Raw genomic sequence first — 19,451 nt, 5'->3', positions numbered from 1 at the left:
TATTGCGTATGTAGCATACCTAATATGTTAATTATAACTGCATTATCTCTGTCCTATCGTTGTCCAGTCTCACACTTGCATTCTATTGTATCAAACTCAATAGAAATTAGGCGCTGTCTATGGCTGTATTAGTGGGACACCTAATAAAAGTGTTTATAGCTGCTATAGAGTCTAAATCCTCCATGTTAATTGATCACACATACACACTGAAATATTCAGCTAAATGAGGATTGAGTGCTATCTATAATAATATGGTGAAACTTGTTATATAACACCTAATCTCATACTCTTAGCTGCTGCTAGATCTCGATCATACAGTTAAACGATCTCCCACATGCCCACTGATATATTCAGCCCATTCATACAGCCCTACCTATGATAACTAATTGAGTTTACTAATAACAAGGAGTGAAAATATGCAGTAGCGAGGCAAAACGCCAACGCGCGTTTCGCTATTCGCTTTTTCAAGGTTGCTGTATGAATGGGCTGAATATATCAACCCCCTAATGCAGTTATAATTAACATATTAGGTATGCTACATACGCAATACGTAGCAACTATATAGGATTACCTTGATAGGCTTATTTAAATGATTGTCAATTACCAATGTTAAGAAAACTAATGAACTGCAGTAGTCAGTCTAGGTGGTACTAATTATAAAACGATCATACCACTAATCTCATCAGTGTCATTTTGACCAAGTCAGTCTCATAGTGGAGTGATACATAAAAACATATATTGTCAAGCATGAAAAATTGATATAATAATTATTGCAATATTAAGTAGCGGGGCATAGCAAATATTTTTGCTATTTTAATTCACTTTTGTTTCACTTTATTTGTTTTATATTTCGCTATTACATTTGAAGGGATTATTCTCTTTTTAAAAGTATAATTAATAAAGATTTATATTTTATATATAATAAAGATCGCTGAGTGCCTCTGCAAGCACATTTTCTCTTTCCTTAACTCAGACAATAGAATTTTTGTGCGTGAGTGCACCAACCAGTATTAATAAGTTATACGTGATCAACAATTGTGTACTATCTGGTTATCATAGTAGCGATCACCTGGTGCAGTGGTATCTTCTCTATTGAATTTAACTGTAAATTGCCATAATTCTCCTGCAGTTCAGTAAATGAAAGTTAATGTCTGGTTGCCATGGGCAATACCACTTTTATTTTCTGCTCCTTTTTATTTAATAAATAACCCATTTTGTGTGTGTTTAAACTATATGTGCAACTGTACTCACAAATCTTGTAACAGTGATCAGCTCCTTGGGCCCATCGCAGAGATCTGGGACGCCTTTTGCAAATATAAAGTGCTGTTATTTAGTATAGTGTTATAATGTAGGTAATGTTATAGAATTTGTTGTTTTATGTACACGTTTAAAATAAATTATCCCTGCCCCTCCTCATGCTGCCTCTAAAATCCCCTTATAATTAAATTGTTTAGCAGTGCTCCTCACAGTAACTGTAGCAGATGTCACAGTGATACTTTCTCAATGTATGATATCGTTACTCGTAGGCAAACCGAGGGGAGGGTTTCCTAGTGCCTGGAAACCCCCTCTAAGTCTGGGGCACTGTATAATTGAGGTGGCTGGACCCTGCCCCCGCTTCACACGGCTCTGCTTGAAAAGGGAGAGCTGCGTGTACCTAACAGTAGTGCACACAGCATTGCCCATGTATATTATGGGGATAGGAAGAGTTGGAGAGCAGCCAAGCACTGTCTAAAATTATAGCGACGCCCCCATGTATGCTGGCCATGTCCACTGGTGGCGTGGTGTGGAAACCCACCTCTACAAATCCTGCATTCGCCCCTGTTACTGATCAGCACTTTAATCTTTTTCTATTTCTGATTTTTGGAACTACCTGGATAAGAGATCCAATAACTGCATGTATCCGTTTATTCTGGTCCTTCCATAAAAAAATATATATATTTTATTTATTAAGCCTTTTTAAAATAAGAAATAAACGGATGTCTGCTAATAATTGATATTTTCTATCAACGTCCTCCCCCTCACAATTAGCAAAATGATATAGTCTGATGTTAGGTGCCCCTGTCGGTCTAATTCTGCTGCTTGCTGAGAGCACTGATTGTACAGCCGTGGTAAAATATTGCATTTATTTTCTGTTTATCTCTGGCCGCTTGTGTCTACAGTCTGTGTGGTAATGGCTTTACATTATAGACGTGTAAGCATCGTTTGTTTGTGATGTGCAGGGAAAATCATGTTTTTGTCGTGAAGCGATCCCAGTGGATTCCGTGAATCATGAGCCTAAATTGATGCTCGTTTTCGTGCAACTCTTCTATAAAGTTCTCAGCGCTGTGTGTGTTTTGCACCGCTGTGGCTGAGCTTTTCCTCTGTTTGTCTCATTAAGCCCAGGGCTCCTTGTAAGTAACTGCAGCACGATCAGTGATAAGATACTGCTCTGCCTCAGGACCAGGTCTCCTAAGACTCTTATAATTACGGTTGTCCTAGGCATACTTGGTTGTATTGATGTTTTTTTAGAGTATCTTTCTTATGTTAACTTAGTTAGAGGTGTCAACTTGAACTAAAACTGAACCTTTTTAAAATCAAAATTTTCAGTATAAAAATTTGGAAGTAAAACTTGTTCATTGCTTATCTCCTATTCCACTGCGGCTCTGATAAAAATTATAGTATCGCCCATTCTGTTAGAGGTAGCAGAAACATTGGTGTCGTGTTTAGGACAGTATTCTGATTTGGATCCGGAGACGGGACAAAAAGCTGAAAATGCAGTCGTTTAATTACTGCCCTATCTCCCGCCTAATATATGCTTCCAAGCCTCTTGAGCAGGATGTTTGCAAATGCCTTACCGGCTTCCACTCCTCTCATCTCACGGCCTCCTCGACCCAATTCAATCTGACGTTTGCTCCCCCCACTCCACAGAAACAACCCGCGCCAAATTCCCTAACACTCTCGCTGCTTCATCTAAGGGTCACTTTTTCCTTTTTCTTGGCCTCTCTGCTGGTGACCCCCATCGCCTCTCTTGCCAGCTCTCCATTCTGTCGGCCTCCGTGACACTGTCCTCGCCTGGTTTATGTCCTAATTTAGCAACCACTGCTTTCCACCCCCCCCCCCTTCCCCCTTGGCCCTCACCGGTCGGGGTCCCCCAAGAATATGCTCTTGGCTCCTGTTTCAGAGAAGCATCTCATTCACTCCCTCATAATCTCGTGTAGATTACTGTAATCTCCTCCTCTCTGGCTCACCTGACTGCCACCTCGCCACTCTTCAGTCTATCCTCAGTGTCGCTGCCCATCTTATTTAACTCTCTCGCCGCTCTACTTTCTCTGCCGGCCGCTACACTGCTACCCATCTATTACAGAATATAATTCAAACCTCTCACCTTCACCTACAAAGCTATCAGCCACCTCTTCCCTACATCTCCAACCTTATTTCTACCCACAGTCTCTCCCGCTCCCTCAGCTCGGCTAACGATTGCCACCTTATTACCACACTGTTCCCTCTCCAGTATTTCACCTGTCCTGTTCCCCACCTGTGGAACGCACTACCATGACCTATTAGATTAGCCTCTAGTCTCCAATTCTTAAAATATGCTGTTAAAACTCATTTCTTCATTCAAGCTTATCAACCCTCCCCCTAACTTCCCTTTGCTATCACCTCTACTACCCCCCCCTAAGTGCCACCCTATTTGTGTCACTTCCTCTTGGTTGTAAGCTCTCGTGAACAGAGCCCCCTTTCTTTTCTTGTGTTCTCCTTCCACCATAACACTTACTGCTCGGTCCTCTGCGCCTCTATTCCTGGTTCTCCTGCCTGGTTTCTCAACCCCCTGAGCACAGGCTACTTCATTTGGGTGTTATCACTTATGCTCACTGTCTGCACAATGACTTAATCTGCAATACTATGTCCTCTGTTGATTTGTAACTGATTGGCCCTTTGTATAACTGTAGAGTGTGATTATGTATTTTTCGTAGCTGTGTGTTACTGTAAATGTCTACTTTGTTCGCCCGCTATGAACGGCACTGCGCACCTTTTGTGGTGCTCTATAAATAAAAGATGACAATGATTTGACTTTCCATGACATCATTGACCCTTCCTCTGCACTGCAAGTCTGGGAACCTGTCACTCACTCTGTCTGCTTACTTAGGGACTCACCTCCCTCCTAACATGTCAACCTGAGTGATAAAGAGCATGGTCATAGTTAAATGTAAAGACTCCATTTATTATATACATGTTATTAAACTCTGTAATGTATTAGATTGTAAGCCTGCGAGCAAGGCCTTCTCACCTCTTTGTCTGTTTTACCCAGTTTGTCCCCAATTGTAAAGCGCTACGGAATTTGCTGGCGCTATATAAATAAAAGATTATTACATGTTTTGTATATATATTAATGTCAAGTAGAGCCTTAACTTGCTCGTTAAGAAGTACCAGGACTCCAGTTTAATAAATATTGTATAACAAAAAGGCAGCTTTCTGATTTTCCCTTAATATGTTGTTCAGTCCTTAAAAGATAACCAGGTTATAGACTTTTCTTGTATTGTAGCATTGAGTTTTAAGGCTAGAACATAAACAAATGCCACATAACTAATATGGTTGGAGGGCATAGGAGAGTTTTCTATTTTATATTATCTTCTGCTTCCTTTCCACCATTTGTTAGGCTTGAAATTGTCAAATGTGTTTTCGTTTTCTAACGCTTGGTGTACTGATGACTCTATATAATTTATATTATTATTAGAGCTCTTTGGGGGTCTGGTTTCCATAGTGATACATGAGGTTCACAGGCGTTAATGTGGAGCAAGTCATTTGTAGCGCAGAGCAACCAGTAGTAGCTATTAGGACCAATGCTGTTGTTTTCTTTTAAAGGGGTCTGACCAGAAAGAATATTGATGTTATTTTATAATCGTTTTGGCTTATTGTTATAGTACTAGTTTCCCTGATGTAGGATATTCTCCAGTGTTTATCTCACTGAGATAAGGTGTGTGACTGACAACTTGCCACACTTGCTGTGCAGAAATACTCTGTTTGGATTGGTTGATTTGTACTCTGGGAATGGACCAGTGATATCTCAGCTTTTTGTTTGTATTCAATTTCATTAGGACATTGTCTTACAGATTTGGAAGGGGATTCAGCTGTCTGTAAAAATGTGGGGGATTTAATGCTCTGTACCCGAGCTGCAGTAGAATGTCAGGTTAACAGTGAACAATGTTTTTTTACATTCTTGGTTCATATCAGAAATTGTTAGTTGTAGGATTGTATTGGTCCTCTCAGACAAATAAAGAAAATGGAAGTTGCTCAAATCAATTTATAGGCTATATCAGGTGCATGAAAGGGTGGGGTTATCCTAAAAGGAACAAACACAGACAAATTCCCCCAGCACACTGCTTTAGCCAGCAACAGATCTGCTATTTCTACTGTAGATAAAAATGCAAAAGTCTTAGTTGCACACATTTGCAAATGTATGTTGAAGCCACCCGCCACTCCACGGTGCTTTTGCTAATAGGGTGGTCCTACTCTAAACAATGAGAGTCCCATATATTTGGGCCATACATATGTGTTTTTAAATTGAGAGCTAACTTACCAAAGCGGCACCCCAGAAGCCTCCAAATAGCAATCCAATGCCAGCACTCCCCCTCAGCTACTGACATCAACATGCCTCTCAGACAAATAAAGAAAATGGAAGTTGCTCAAATCAATTTATAGGCTATATCATGCGCATGAAAGGGTGGGGTTATCCTAAAAGGAACAAACACAGACAAATACCCCCAGCACACTGCTATAGCCAGCAACAGATCTGCTATTTCTACTGTAGATAAAAATGCAAAAGTCTTAGTTGCACACATTGTATTGGTCCTCTAAGTTTCCCGTGTAGAATTGATTAATAGAAACATGTTATTACTCTGCTGTCTTATTTTTGATCATCAGTAGGTGACTTGTTTTTGTCTAGAATTATCCTTGTTGGCCAAGACCAAAGTAGAAGAGGCTCGTCCCTTGGGGAGGGGGAGGGACAGGTTAATTGCTTGGAACAGAAGGTACAGATTCAGTTCTTCCCTACAAGGTTGAAAACAAGATGATCCTGACTGTGATAGTCATCTGTGAATGCAATCAAGCATTTCATTCAGTTTATTTTGCATTCAGGATGGAGAACTGGGACAAGAAGTTAGAGTTTACCCTTGGCTTTCACAGAGTGCCTTTGTGGGCTGAATGAATGTTAAGCCCATCAATCCACTAGGGACTGATGACATCATTGAGGCTTAAGGCATGGGGTGCCTCATTGATGTCATTTGTCCCTATTGACTTGTTGTGTCTAGGGTGTCTCCGCCTCACAACCTTAATTTTTATCTCTGTGTGCCAGAAGGACCAGACCTTGGGTTGTTGATCCATGAACAGCGTTCACACGTGTGTGTTCATGGTGCCGTGACTTCTGTCTTTTTTTTTTTTCTAGCTCACTTTCACTTTAGAAATGCATCATCCACCCCTCGCCAATTTCCACTGCCCCCCCCCCCCCCCTTTATACCTGTGCCACTGTATTGCCTCACGGAACCTTGAGAAACCTTTGTTTGTATTATTACTTCCTTTCTATTAACATATTGTCCAAAAAGTTCTTTAATGGTCCAACTTTTTTTTTTTTTTTTTTCAAAGTGAACACCATGCTCATACATTATGTTGTAATAAAGCCCCTTCCCAGCATCTAATACAAGGTTGCAGTATTATGTACCAGAAGACTGTGTGGCCAAAATGTGCCAATTATTCATCTGGTTGTTATTGGATATATTCATATTTGTGCGGTTTGTTATTAAAAAACTCTTTTTAATACTGTACCGTTTTGTAAATGGACTACTAACCCCTCCCAGTTTATTCTATAAATATTAATAGGGAATTAGCTACTTCACTTCTTTTTGCCATTACCAGGAATATGGTAATTCTTATTTCTCAATCTTGATATCTTATATATAACATTTTTGGTCTCTCTGTTTGTTTGTTTGTCTGTCCAGTTCTGCATTGGGACACCCCTGCAACGCTTAGGATGAAACAAACGTGAGGTGGTTCGCTTGAGTCCTTGCCAGGTTTTAGGGGGGGATAGGGTTCCGGTCGGACCTCCCGACCCGGACCCAGAACTTTGACCCGGGGAGCCTGTTCTGGACTTTCCAATTGATGGATTTGGATGACCTTTACTATAAAAATGACCCTGGGCAGCCACCTCATGGGTGTATTGGAAGAGCTGCTAATTATTTCTAAAAGGTTGACCGTTACATCTAACTCATTGATAACTTAATAACTTGAAGATTTAACCTGGGCAACGCCTGGTACTTCAGCTGCTTCTTAATATGCTGAGATTAACTAAAAAAAAAAATGCCTTCTGGAAATGCCGATGTTCTGCTGTCTCCTTTCAACCCTAGGAAAAACAAGAGAACTTGGGAAGTCAGGTACAATTTGATGCCCATGTAAATGACAACAGACTCTGTATCTTGTTAAATGGACTGCTTGTTCTAATCATTGCAAATCAAACAATTGCATATGATATTATTGTGACATAGGAAAAGGTTGAGTTTTCAATAAAGCAAATACTGGGTTGGGTCCTACAGTGCTCCTCCTCTCTCCCTTTAGAACAGAACTTCCCCCACTACCTTTTTGCAGCAGACATTACCTAGTTATTAATCTCTCTCTTGTTTAGTTGTGGTAGAGTTTATTTGCACCGTTTTCGCAGGTAGATCCTCACAATGTCGGGCATGGCCTTGCAGAGCAGGATTACAACGCACAATAATAATAGGTTTGACAATTCATTTTGTTAGTAGAACTATTGTCCTTTTCTGTAGAGTTCTTGGCAAACGTCCCAAATTTCTCATTGTGGTTGACGATGTCTTTTTTTCCTTGTGAATTGTTATGTTCTTGTCAGGTTGCACTGTCTTTTTTTATTGAATTAATAATGTGACAACAGGAGAGTAAAAATTACTTAAAGTCTGTATTTAATGCTTTTTTTTTTTTTCAGCCCATGTAGTAAAATACACCATAAAGAGCTATTGTTATATTTTCGTCCATTGCTGCTCGTACGAAGAACGAGGAGGGAGGGGGCAATAATCCAGCTTGTACTGGGCCAGGATGGGTAGATAGGGGCTCTTCTTATAACCATGCCCCACCCCCCCCCCCCCTCCACACACACACACACACACACACTCTTTAGCGTCCCTTACTACACGTGCATGTTAAATGACTTTTAGTCCTTGTGCTGGATGTAACTCCATATTACTCTAGGGGTATCTTTACTCTAGATAACTCTGAAGCCTGTTCTCCTTGCGCTACTCATACTACTTATAAGACACGATATTGCTACACTGAATACATAGTATCAGTGTTTTAAGCGTATACAGATCACTAAGTCTTTACACTGCAGAATATAATATAGCAGTGATAGAAGAGGTCTAATGCAACAGATCTCCGATTCTAGGATCAATGGTCAAATACAATTGAGACGACATAATTTAGGACAGCCCGTTGCCAAGAGGGTATAACATTAATAGTCTTTATTTATCAGACTCACTTGCTGATAACCCCAGACAACATAATTGAGAATTAATAGATGTGACCAGCTCTTATAATACACCAATTTTTTTTTATTCTGTTTATATTTTGCTGTTTTATTACAATTAATAAAAATAATTTTTTTACAGTTATAATAATAAAAGTTAAGTTTTATGATTCAGAGCCTTGTTGTTTTCCCTATAATGATTATCAACTAGTGGTCTGTGCATCTTAACAACCATTCTTTTCTCTTTCTTCAAATACCCTGGTACTACACATTTGGTTTTGATGCACCCCTTATAGTAGAATTATATGTTATTATTTGTGCAACTTTCCCTCACTTCCCTGTTTCCCTTACTGTACAAGCTGGATGTAACTCTCCAGGTCTGTTGGTATTTTCCATGTGTAGAGAAACTTGCACCACTAAGCTTCAAATAATTTTCCATTTAAACATAAATATACACTTTGCTGTCAAATAGTGTAATGTGTCCCATTTTACAAAAACCTTAGGGCATCCTTGCTTGTGTTGTCCCCTTTGGTCAATTATGATTACATTTAATATGGGCAGGTATTGTATTATCGGGTGGCTGCACCGCCCATGTATGTATTTACTGAAGATTCTCTCTCACTCCAATTAGCAGAACTGTGGGAGTTTCGTGCCAGGAGAATGAAGGTCCGGTGGAAGGTCACTAAGCACCCTAGGTGCCGGCTGTCCTTAGTCGCTGATTACCTTGTGTAGACCATGCGGGAGGCAGCAGACAGAGGAGAGGGGGGGGGGGGGTGTTACAGTCAGTGCTGAGATGTGACCGCCAGCTGCTCCTCCCTATCCGTGGCAGGATGATAGTGAGGCGCTGCGCTGTGACATCATCTTTTCTTTATAAATCAATAACCTTTGTACAAAGCATCTCTCAGACATTGGTGCTTATAAGTGAAATCCCACATAGCTCTTTTCTGTTTGTTTTATTTAAACAGCAAGTTTTGTACCTAGTAAATATGAAACTGAAAGTCATTTTGCAGGAGGTTTCACTATTGCTCAGTGTTCCATTCGCATAATTGATCTGCAGAGCATTCTGTTATGTCTGCCGCTAGATAAATGTCTCTCTCCTGGAAACGTTTGGTTTCTGCTAGTTCCCCGGAGAGTGTAATCTGAGCCCCATCTAGCCATTTCTGTCGTTCAGGGCTCTGTGGATGGGGAGAGCAGCCTGGGTCCTTAGATGGTGGATGGGAGAACAGAATAGAGGTAGCAGGTTCCAGGTCTGAGATGCTAAAGGGTATAAGTAGAGATATTGTGAGTGGTGTAATACACAGCTCATTCACTGACCCTTGCTGCTGAGTGACAGAAACAAAGACGGACACACATGGCTCTGGCATTTTTATTTTTGTTTCTAGGTGGAAGATCCCATGTTATTTGTGGCACATATACATATTTTCCCACAGTAGCCAAGCACATTAGTGCACCTGTAACTTAGTCTGAGCCAGTCAGTCACCAAGCTCCTTGGTGGTCACATGATAGAGAATGCTGTATTTTGTGCAGGCGACCATTCCAAATCCTTTCTGCTCACTACATAATGTGGTTGCGTAATGACACTTGGCAAACAAAATAATAACAGATTAAATTAAAATTCAAAGGGCAAAGCGCAAATCTTGTGCAGTCACAATTCGCTTTGGGCAGGTGAGTTAAGTAGAAGGCGGCAGGGTGGGGTGTGTTGGGGGGGTCATTGCAATGAAGGTTTTGCAGCTGTATCAAATATCCTTTGCTAAAGATAACAGTATCACAGCTAATAATATACCTATCCAGGTCACATGTGGGTCATAGAGCATTACACTGTTTGATGTGTGCATAAAGATACTGCTTGTTATTATTAATATTATTAATTCTGGGATTGTTAGGTGAATGGTTAAATGAACAGAGCTCCTATTTGAATAGCAGATTCTACGAATCGCATGCATGGCATTCCTCATTTGCAGATTTATTTAGCACCTGCATGAATGTGGTCATTTATATGGAATTTTAGCTGTTCGTTGCCAGATTAAACTGGGCGCAGTCTGTGTGTGGCTGCGGGAAAAATAATGGGATCTTAGGAAAAAATCTGCTATCTATCCCCACCTTCTAGTGCAGCAGAGACTGTCATCTTACATCCAGAGCTATTTATATCTAAGAGCAGTCAGTGACATATGGAGGGAAGAGATACATTGTGATTGCAGATACAAGATCATAACAAAGCACTAGAGTGCAGGTAGTTTATGTATCTGGGGCAGGAGGTTATCATAGCCTGTGTCACAGGGAGAAACATATAAGGGCCGTCCTGAGCTTCTGGGGGATTAAATCTGCAAAATAGACCCTTTATGTCCATCAGTCTTTAGTGGCAGTCTTTAAGTATCCTCTGTGCATTTGCTTTCTTTCACTTCATTGTGTTTAATTAAAGAAATGCTATGCTGTGGTTATAAAAAGGATTTATCATTACGTTACAGGCAAAGTATTAGTCATTCTGTGCAAAAAGCCTAATTTTATTCTGTTTATTAATTAAAGAATGATGTTTTGCAACAAGAGCTCCAAAACACATTTTATTGTGGCTTAATGGTGTAGTGCTTCAATTGGCCGCATTACTGCCTGAAAGTACCGCGGCCGATTACCGATATTACGGTAATAGTGCGCGTAATTACCGTTAATACGTTAATTTCAACGCCGGCTTTTTGCTCGCAGGGTTAAAATTACCGTGTTAACAGTAATAGATTTAGCACCGCGTTACTTGGGGCAGAATTTAATCCCCCCCCCCCCCCCCCCAGTATGTTGTCTCTTTAAGGAGCAAGTAAAGCCATCATTTGACATTAAAGCATGCAATAATGGTTACTATGTAATTTAAACACCTCCTGCTTAATATGCAAGTCCTAGTGACAATGAAAGCAAGAAATTATATTTCCCAGCATGTCATCCCTGCTGTTGCCTTTTACCCAGTTTTCTGTGTGCACAACGTCAGGCAGGTGGATCTAAGCCTGATTGTGTGATCGTGACGAAAGCTCCTTGGGGAGACCGTAGAATTGAGTCCAATGCTGCAGGGAGTTGATGCTGAGTGCTGTAAAATTGGATGATATGTAGCCACAGTTGCAGACTGTACAAATAAACAGGCTTTTCAGAGGAACATCCTTTAGGTACTTTTATTCTTTTTTTTTTTTGTTTGTTTTTTTTTTTTTTAGTGGTGTAGCAATTATTTTGTAAGGGACGCGTAATTAGACACTTTCCCTAGTTTCCCAAAAATCAAAAAGAGAATATAAATTAACTAAATGTGTCCACAAAGTTCTTTCAGCCCTCTGCAGCTGGTTGCAATATATGAAGGTAGAGGCTTCAACTCTGCAGGCAGAGTGTGACTGATGTATTTGCAGACTTGATATGCGCAAGGGAACAATGTGTATTGGTCGGTACATACTACATATGGGGGGTTCCAGTGATGTCACAGGAGCTTATCTGACTTCTGTCTCAACCTTTTTGACCTGTGTCAGAGCCCTTCCTTCAACCTTCACGTAAGCACTCTATGGTGGCAGAGGCTGTCCAGCTGTTAAATGTTATTATTATTTTAATCTTCTTGTCACACCTCTCCTTGTTTAGTTTCCATAGGATTAGTGTTAGTTATTGTATACACAAAGTGTACCTGTATTTATAATCTGGCGTATAGTAATCCGTACACTGGTAGATACAAGCCCTCTGCACGAGTCTTCCGAGCAGTCTGAGAATGTTATTTATCCGTCATGTCTGCCAGATGAGTTGTAGCCGCCTCTGTGGTGTCGTTCATTTTAATGGGAGGAAGTTATAAGCGAACCTCGCTATGCGGGCGTTGAGGAATCGCCATCTATAGCTGTCTTCTCTAGTTTGACCGTGCAACAGAAATAATTACTGCCTATATCATTTCCATTTTCCTGTTATTATTCTCCTGACGGACATTTGTTTGCCTTAGCACTGGAAGTCTGCCAGAGTAATTAATATATACTAATCCTTTAGAAGAAAAAAATGGAAATAGCTTTTTGAAGTCATTTTATTGTTGTCCATTTTAGCGGCTGTCATTGGAAAATGTGCATGTAAGTAAAAAAACAAAACAAAAAAAACTTTATCGAAACACTGCATAGTTACAGGTCTGGTATGTACATACATACAACACATGTGGAGCGGGGATGCTGTTTATCTATCTAAGCCCAGGAGTGGGGGACTGGCTGCAGAACCCATACTTAGTACAAGCCAATAAAGTAAAGTCATTTGAAGGTAGAAAGAACAACTCAGCTGGTGGTTCATTTTGGTAAATGCACTTTAATTGTTAGCAGATAACAAGCCAAACAATGCTTTATCTACTGAATAAATTGTATTATTGAATGAATCTAAAGATTTTTGTTTAACGATTCCCAGTTGTGCAGATTGCTCACCGTTTGACAGTCTATAATTTTTGTGGACACCCTCCAATCTGCCCCATAATGGTGGTTTTCTCCTACCCGCTAGTACAGAATTGCGGCTGTGTGCTGACAAGCAGGAGAGAGCTCTCATGGTGGCAGTGAAAACTGGGTGGGAGATACAAATTCCAGCTTAGTATGTATTTAGCGAACATAGCAGCTGATTGGCCAGGAGCCAAGGCAAGTCCAATCAGAAACCACGTTCGCTCCAGGCCCTCTATCCCAGTGGCTTGAACAGCGAGGCTGATCGTTGCCTCTTCGCTGTTCTGTCTGCACTGCTGAACCTTTTGGATGGATTCAAGTAATGCTGAGGAATCGGGCTGGATACAAGGGAGATGTAAGAAGGTGCAGGGGAGATCTAAAGATTAGACATCTATATTGCATTGAATTGCATATCTTGCCTAGGTTAATAACTCTGAGCAATAATTTGGTCATTGTACAACGTGTTGATCTGCACAGACCAAGAAACCTATTTCCCATCTTCATGTATATGATCGTGAACAGATGATGTTGCTCGTTAATGAGGTATTGCTTGGCGTCTTTGCATTATCTGACATTGTGAGGATCATTAAGGTAAACGCTGAGTATGTTGTGACTTCTGTCTTATTTCATTCCCGGTATATACTTTTAAAGCATTAATTTATATCAGAACGGTCCTGGGTATTAAAAGATTTATATCTTGCTATTGACAGACAATTAAACTGATAATGTAGCCGTTGGGTCTGGTTCTTTGTCCATGTTCCTAATCCTATGCAGTGTCAGCACGTCGGGCTCAGCGCTGGTGTCTGAGCAAATAAATTCATTGTGGGCTACAAAGCATTTCATTATGTCCCGGTCATGTCAAATCCAGCAGCTCCAGATGAGTGATGGCTGTTTTATTGTTGGGCTGTTGTGTTATTATAGGTTGTGTGGCCGTATTGTAGAGCCAGCTAATGCTTTACTGATGGCAGCTTTTCATCCAGCTTTACCTACTTTCCTTTATGATCGCTTACAAAACAACTTCACAGCCAAATTGATCTCAGTTGCTTGTAGAACTCGCAGACGTCTACTTTGGATATAAAGGGTAAATCCGTGATTTCCAAATTATGGTTGTAAACTTTTCTGTTGCCTTCTGGTTGAAAAGTCTGTTGTTGGATAAGAGATGCAGACTTGGGATAGCCGTAGTTTCAGATAGAGTACCTTACAGATCCAGCCTTGTTGGTCAGATACACAACGAGCTGGCAATTGCTCTTCTATGTTACTGATAACGTTTGTGGCTTCTCATTAAGTCCTTAACTTGGCTGCTCTTTGGAGGTAGATATCAAGCCTTGCGGCTACTCGCTGGGCTTGGCAGCAGCTTGCTCTGCGGCTCCCAGTTCTAATGTTGCTAAAATAGCGACAAGGGAAACGTGTGTGCAAAATGTTATCCATTTCAAATAAATATCTGTGATCTATTAAAGGACCACTTACCAAAAATACAAATTGATTCAGTGCAAATAAAAAACAATAGAGTAGTTTATGACCTAGCATTGTAGAGTCTTGTTGCTAAGTTATAAGTTTAGATCATTCCCTGATTGGTACAGAAGGGTGCATAGATTTGCACAGTAAAGTGACGTTGATTGCACAGTGAGCAAGTCTTGCACATTATGATAGGTGGTCCTAGGTGGTGGATTCCTGACCACCACAGGATAGGTGCAATGATGCATGACATTATCTTCCTGATCTGCGAAGATTGGGTTTAGTTTTACTGGGTGAGATAGTTAAATAGTCAGGAAGCAAAGTGTTTGCACACATTTGAAGGTGGTGATACATTTTCTGGACACCACAGGGCTTAGCCGAACATAATGACCTGAAATTTAGATTCAATTATTGGAAAGATGTATGTACTTCCACCAACATGGTCTTAAGTTGCTTGTTCCTTCCAAATAATGGACAAAGTGCTTAGATATGCAAATATAGATCAGTGTATTCGGAAATACTTCAGTATCAAAACCATTGGACCATGAATAGGGAGGGGTCCCATAATTCTATAACTGAAACATGTTCACCCCACGACACCCATAGGCCCTGACCTTTGTGCGATCTATAAAACACACCACCTACTACTGTGTCATTAAACTCAAAATGTAGGTGTTTTGTGTGTCTGTATCCCGTTCATCAGAATGCAAATGGAACACACCTCAAACTAGACAGCATGCAGATAAAGCAATATGTACACTGATCAACGCAGAATGCGTCGCACGTAATTTTCTAGTGTTGATCTGTTCCTCTGCAGCCGTATTGAAACTGCTGTGTAATAGACCTACTTGACTTTAATAGGAAACATTGCTCCCTATATTAATGTACTTTTCAACTCCATTATGATTCTGCTGAATGTAGATCCATGGAACGTAAGTGCAGGGAGCGTGGACTACGCTAAAATTGTTATTACGAGCATTAAAAAAATACAGGTGCCACAAGAATCTGCATATAGGATAACCGGGATTAAAGATTTGCAGGGGCAATTCCATGAATATCCTGTTTAAACCCAGGACACACGGACGCTTTAACCATCAATGTGGTGTACAAGTGCCTAAGCTAGGAGTTATGAAAATATCTGCATGTCCGATAATTAAACCTCTCGATGTATCCATGGATGTATGTGAAGTGCCTTAGGAGTATATTTACTAAACTGCGGGTTTGAAAAAGTGGCGATGTTGCCTATAGCAACCAATCAGATTCTAGCTGTCATTTTGTAGAATGCACTAGATAAATGAAAGCTAGAATCTGATTGGTTGCTACAGGCAACATCTCCACTTTTCCAAACCCGCAGATTAGTAAATCTAGCCCTTAGTGATGTCAGTGCATCCCAGTGAACGGACAGGCTGCATTATCCAGGACATTGGTTCATCCCACAAGTTCTCTGCTTCCTACTGAATGTGTAGGAGACTGATGTACTTTTTTTTTTTTTTTACAAAATGTGTCTTATGGTTCTACATACGTTGGCAGTATGACAGCTGTAGATCTGGCGTGCCTAGAATGCCCAGCTGGCACCAGGCTGTGTACACGTTCCACAGAGCGTTCCGCAGCTTCAACAAAACAAACAGCATATTTCTTTGCTTCCCAAAAGAAACGAGAGTTGGTTTTGAATAGCTTGTTCTTCCCGTTATCATCTGCTCGTAATTTGTGTGACACGAGCCCAGTTTAAAGCGAAGTGACGATGACGGCCAGCAGAAACTAAACAGAATGTATTGATTTACAAAATGTAATTTAATGGACGACGGACCTTTGTGTTCATTGTGACTTTAATCGCACGACATGGCTTTATTTCTGGAAAATTTAAATGGAAATAATTAATATCAAAACACGTGTCAGCTGCCTCAATCTAATCTGAGTTATTGGATTGCGAGCCATTAACTCGCAGGAAGTCACGGTTCATCGGCGGTAAAGATGTGTGCGATATTTGACACCGTTCTGATTTCACATGCAGAAATTCTGCATGAAGTATTACAGCTTTCTGAATGTACTAACGGGCAGCCAAATGGCACAAGATGTTTTGTTTTTTTTGTTTTTTTATTAACCTACTAGGAACAAAATGTGTGATGCAAAAGAATTAGAGCTTTAGAGAAGGATGTCCAAACAAAGTTACATGTCTATATTTCTGCTGGCTTGCTGTGCAACAGTGCAATATTTCATTAGCTTAAAATGCCATTATAAATCTCTCTCTTGGCTGATGAGCTGTCACTCGCTCACAGGTCTTACCGGCAGGATTTTTCCACTGTCTTAAACATTTCCAAATAAAGACCAGGAGGCTTCATTTTGCAAAATGTAAAAATATAAACTTTATAAGCATATTTATATTATGTTTAATAAATATAATATCATACTTGTCTACTGTGCCATAATGTCCAGGAGATTTGCAAACTTTGGGTAGTTCTCTCGGACATCCTCCAACATCTTGTCCCCCCTGGACGGGAGAGCCCTCAATGACCCAATTCATGGCGAATTGCGTCATTGACTGCCATGGCACGTTGACGCAATGGCGGCATTGTACCATGGTTGGCGGGTCCAAAATTATGTGAATCAAGGCACTATATGAGCACTACAGCCAGCAGTGTTTGTTAGACCACTAACCACCAGTCTGACCAGTCCTGGCAGCTGTGGGCAATAACCTCCAACATTTTTCTATATTATTGCAAAGTATTACAACTGCCCCCACCCGGCTGCTTCTTAATGCCACCCGGCTGGAGAAATGTTCTAGAGAGAGCACTGAAGTATGTATAATATGTGGTGTTTATGTGCATCTTATAGCTAGCTACATGTTTATGGGAAATAATTTATTGAATGTCAGTAGATATTCTGGAGGTTACCATCACTGCTGGGTGCCACAAATTGCTAAAAGAGGTTTATCGAACCCTAGACTTCCAGCCACACTTGTCTATTATTTAATACTATCCAAAGCACTAATACTCTGGGGATTGTAAGCTTGCGAGCAGAGTCTTGTTTTATTACTGTGTTTGTAAAGCACTTATTAGTGAATATTGAGTCTAGACCCAAAGGGGGGTATTCAATTGTTAGCGTTAACGGGGAAAAACGAGCGCTCAAAAAATATCACCGTTTATACGGTAATATTGCGCGAGAAAAGCATTAATACGGTAATTACTCGCGGAATTTCAGCTCGCTGCTCTCTGAGCGGCGAGCTGAAATTCCGAGAGTAAACTACCGTATTAATGCTTTTCTCGCGCAATATTACCGTATAAACGGTGATATTTTTTGAGCGCTCGTTTTTCCCCGTTAACGCTAACAATTGAATACCCCCCAAAGTGTTGGTGCTCTTTTTTTAAATGTTGCGAGCAGGTCCCGCTTCGGTTAGTTCATGTCTGATCAGCTCTCGCTAATCGTAGCGCTATGTGAAATGTTGGCTCTCACTGGCTTATAATAAAAATGTGTATTCTTTCCTGCACAATAGCAAATCTTTTGCCACGGCATAATGTGGCGGTTATGGAGCGGGTCTCTTAGTCTCTGGTGGCTGATGTTTGATAGTTTAGATGACTAGTCTGCACAACTCCTGGGTTTAAACTGCATCCGAGGACTTGTTCTGTTTATGTGGCTGCTTGCACACGGGGAGCGTGTCTGAAAGGCGGACAAGACATTTTAATTCTGTGATGTATTCTAGAGATTCTTTTCCATCCCAGGGCTTAGTCCCTGTTGACGTTTTTCATCTCTGGTGTTTTTTTAATGAATGCAGCAACTGTCGATCTGTTGACAGAGATTGGGGTGAGAATAAGCTGGCTGCACAGTTTGGCGTTTCATTCAAGAGGGATAAGGATTTACTAAACAAACTTCTCGGATCTGTAATAGAGACAGCCAATAAATACATCTCGGTGAGCCTTGTTTATTTTCGTGATTTATGTTGATATATCACAATATGGATGTCAGAGTAGTGCGCAGAGCTGTAAAAGCCGTTATTGCCATGACGTGTACTTGGCTTTATTCCTTTGTGCTGTACTAGGATGTTGTTTTTTTGTTGTAGTGCAAAGTATGCTGCAGGTGACCGTTTTGTGCATAATGATGTAGTCTCTGTTGAGCGCCAGGTTCTTCTCTGTGTGCTTTTTATTTTTCACACATGTCTGTGCAGCATTGAAGGCCTTGTAATCGATTTCTGAGTTTATCAGTCTCTGTATTTTAGGAACCTTGGCCCACTCATCCTTACAACACTGCTTCAACGGATTGATGTTTGAGGACATCTCGATTAATGTCCTCGCACATCACCTCAACCTTGATTTGTTTTCTTTTTCAGCTACTTAGATGTAGAATGGCTTTGTGGGCTTAGGGTCAATGATTTTAGCCACGTGTCAGTTGTCGGACAGTTGGTCTCGCGTTTTCTTTAAGCATCCTCTGAAGTTCATGGTGGATTCAATGATTACTTTGAATCCACGGGACCTGGACACCTTGCAAAGTCAACTTTGGTTTTCTCTGTCCATAGGACATTTACCAGAAGTCTTGTGTTTCATTTAGATGCAACGTTGCAAGCTTAAGCCATACTGAAATTTTTGTGTGGAGATAAGGGGCTTTCCCTTGGATACCCTTTCATGAAAGCCATATGTGTTTATTCTTTTTCTGATGGTGAAGCCAATATCTTTTAACATTTACCTTGTTGAAATTTGTCTGTAGATACCTGGAAGTAGCTTTTGCGTTCTCTGCGATTTCTCAGAGAATCCTACGGTTTGATCTCTAGGTGAATTTGCCGGGACATCCGTTCCTTGGGCAACTGCCTTCAGTGTTCTTCATATGTAAATAATCGTTCTCACTGCAGATTGACGGCCTTCAGATGGTTTGAAAATGGCCACTTAACTTTCCATACTGATGAGCGGCGATAATGACTTCTCTGTGTTCTTGGCAGATGTATTTTCTCTGCGGTACGGTGTTGGCACAAAACAGAGAGCTCCATACTGAACTGTTCAAGGGTCATATAGAAGTGGTAGCGCTTCCTGATGACCAAATAATGCTGTTCACTTAATAATCAACACTTGGTTCGAAATAAGTCCCCGCACCTTTGTAAT

The 19,451-nt window shown here is 40.7% G+C and overlaps 1 protein-coding gene across 2 annotated transcripts in view; it reads left to right on the top strand.

Moving 5' to 3' along the window:
* TMEM65 (transmembrane protein 65) overlaps nt 1-19,451 on the top strand; it is a 62,845-nt gene that overhangs the window by 6,770 nt on the left and 36,624 nt on the right. The window lies entirely within an intron of this gene.

The sequence above is a fragment of the Mixophyes fleayi genome, chromosome 5, assembly GCF_038048845.1.
Source record: "Mixophyes fleayi isolate aMixFle1 chromosome 5, aMixFle1.hap1, whole genome shotgun sequence".
Classification (NCBI taxonomy): Eukaryota; Metazoa; Chordata; class Amphibia; order Anura; family Limnodynastidae; genus Mixophyes; species Mixophyes fleayi.
The sequence above is the reverse complement of the archived record's forward strand: the minus strand, read 5'-3'. Positions and strand labels throughout refer to the sequence as shown.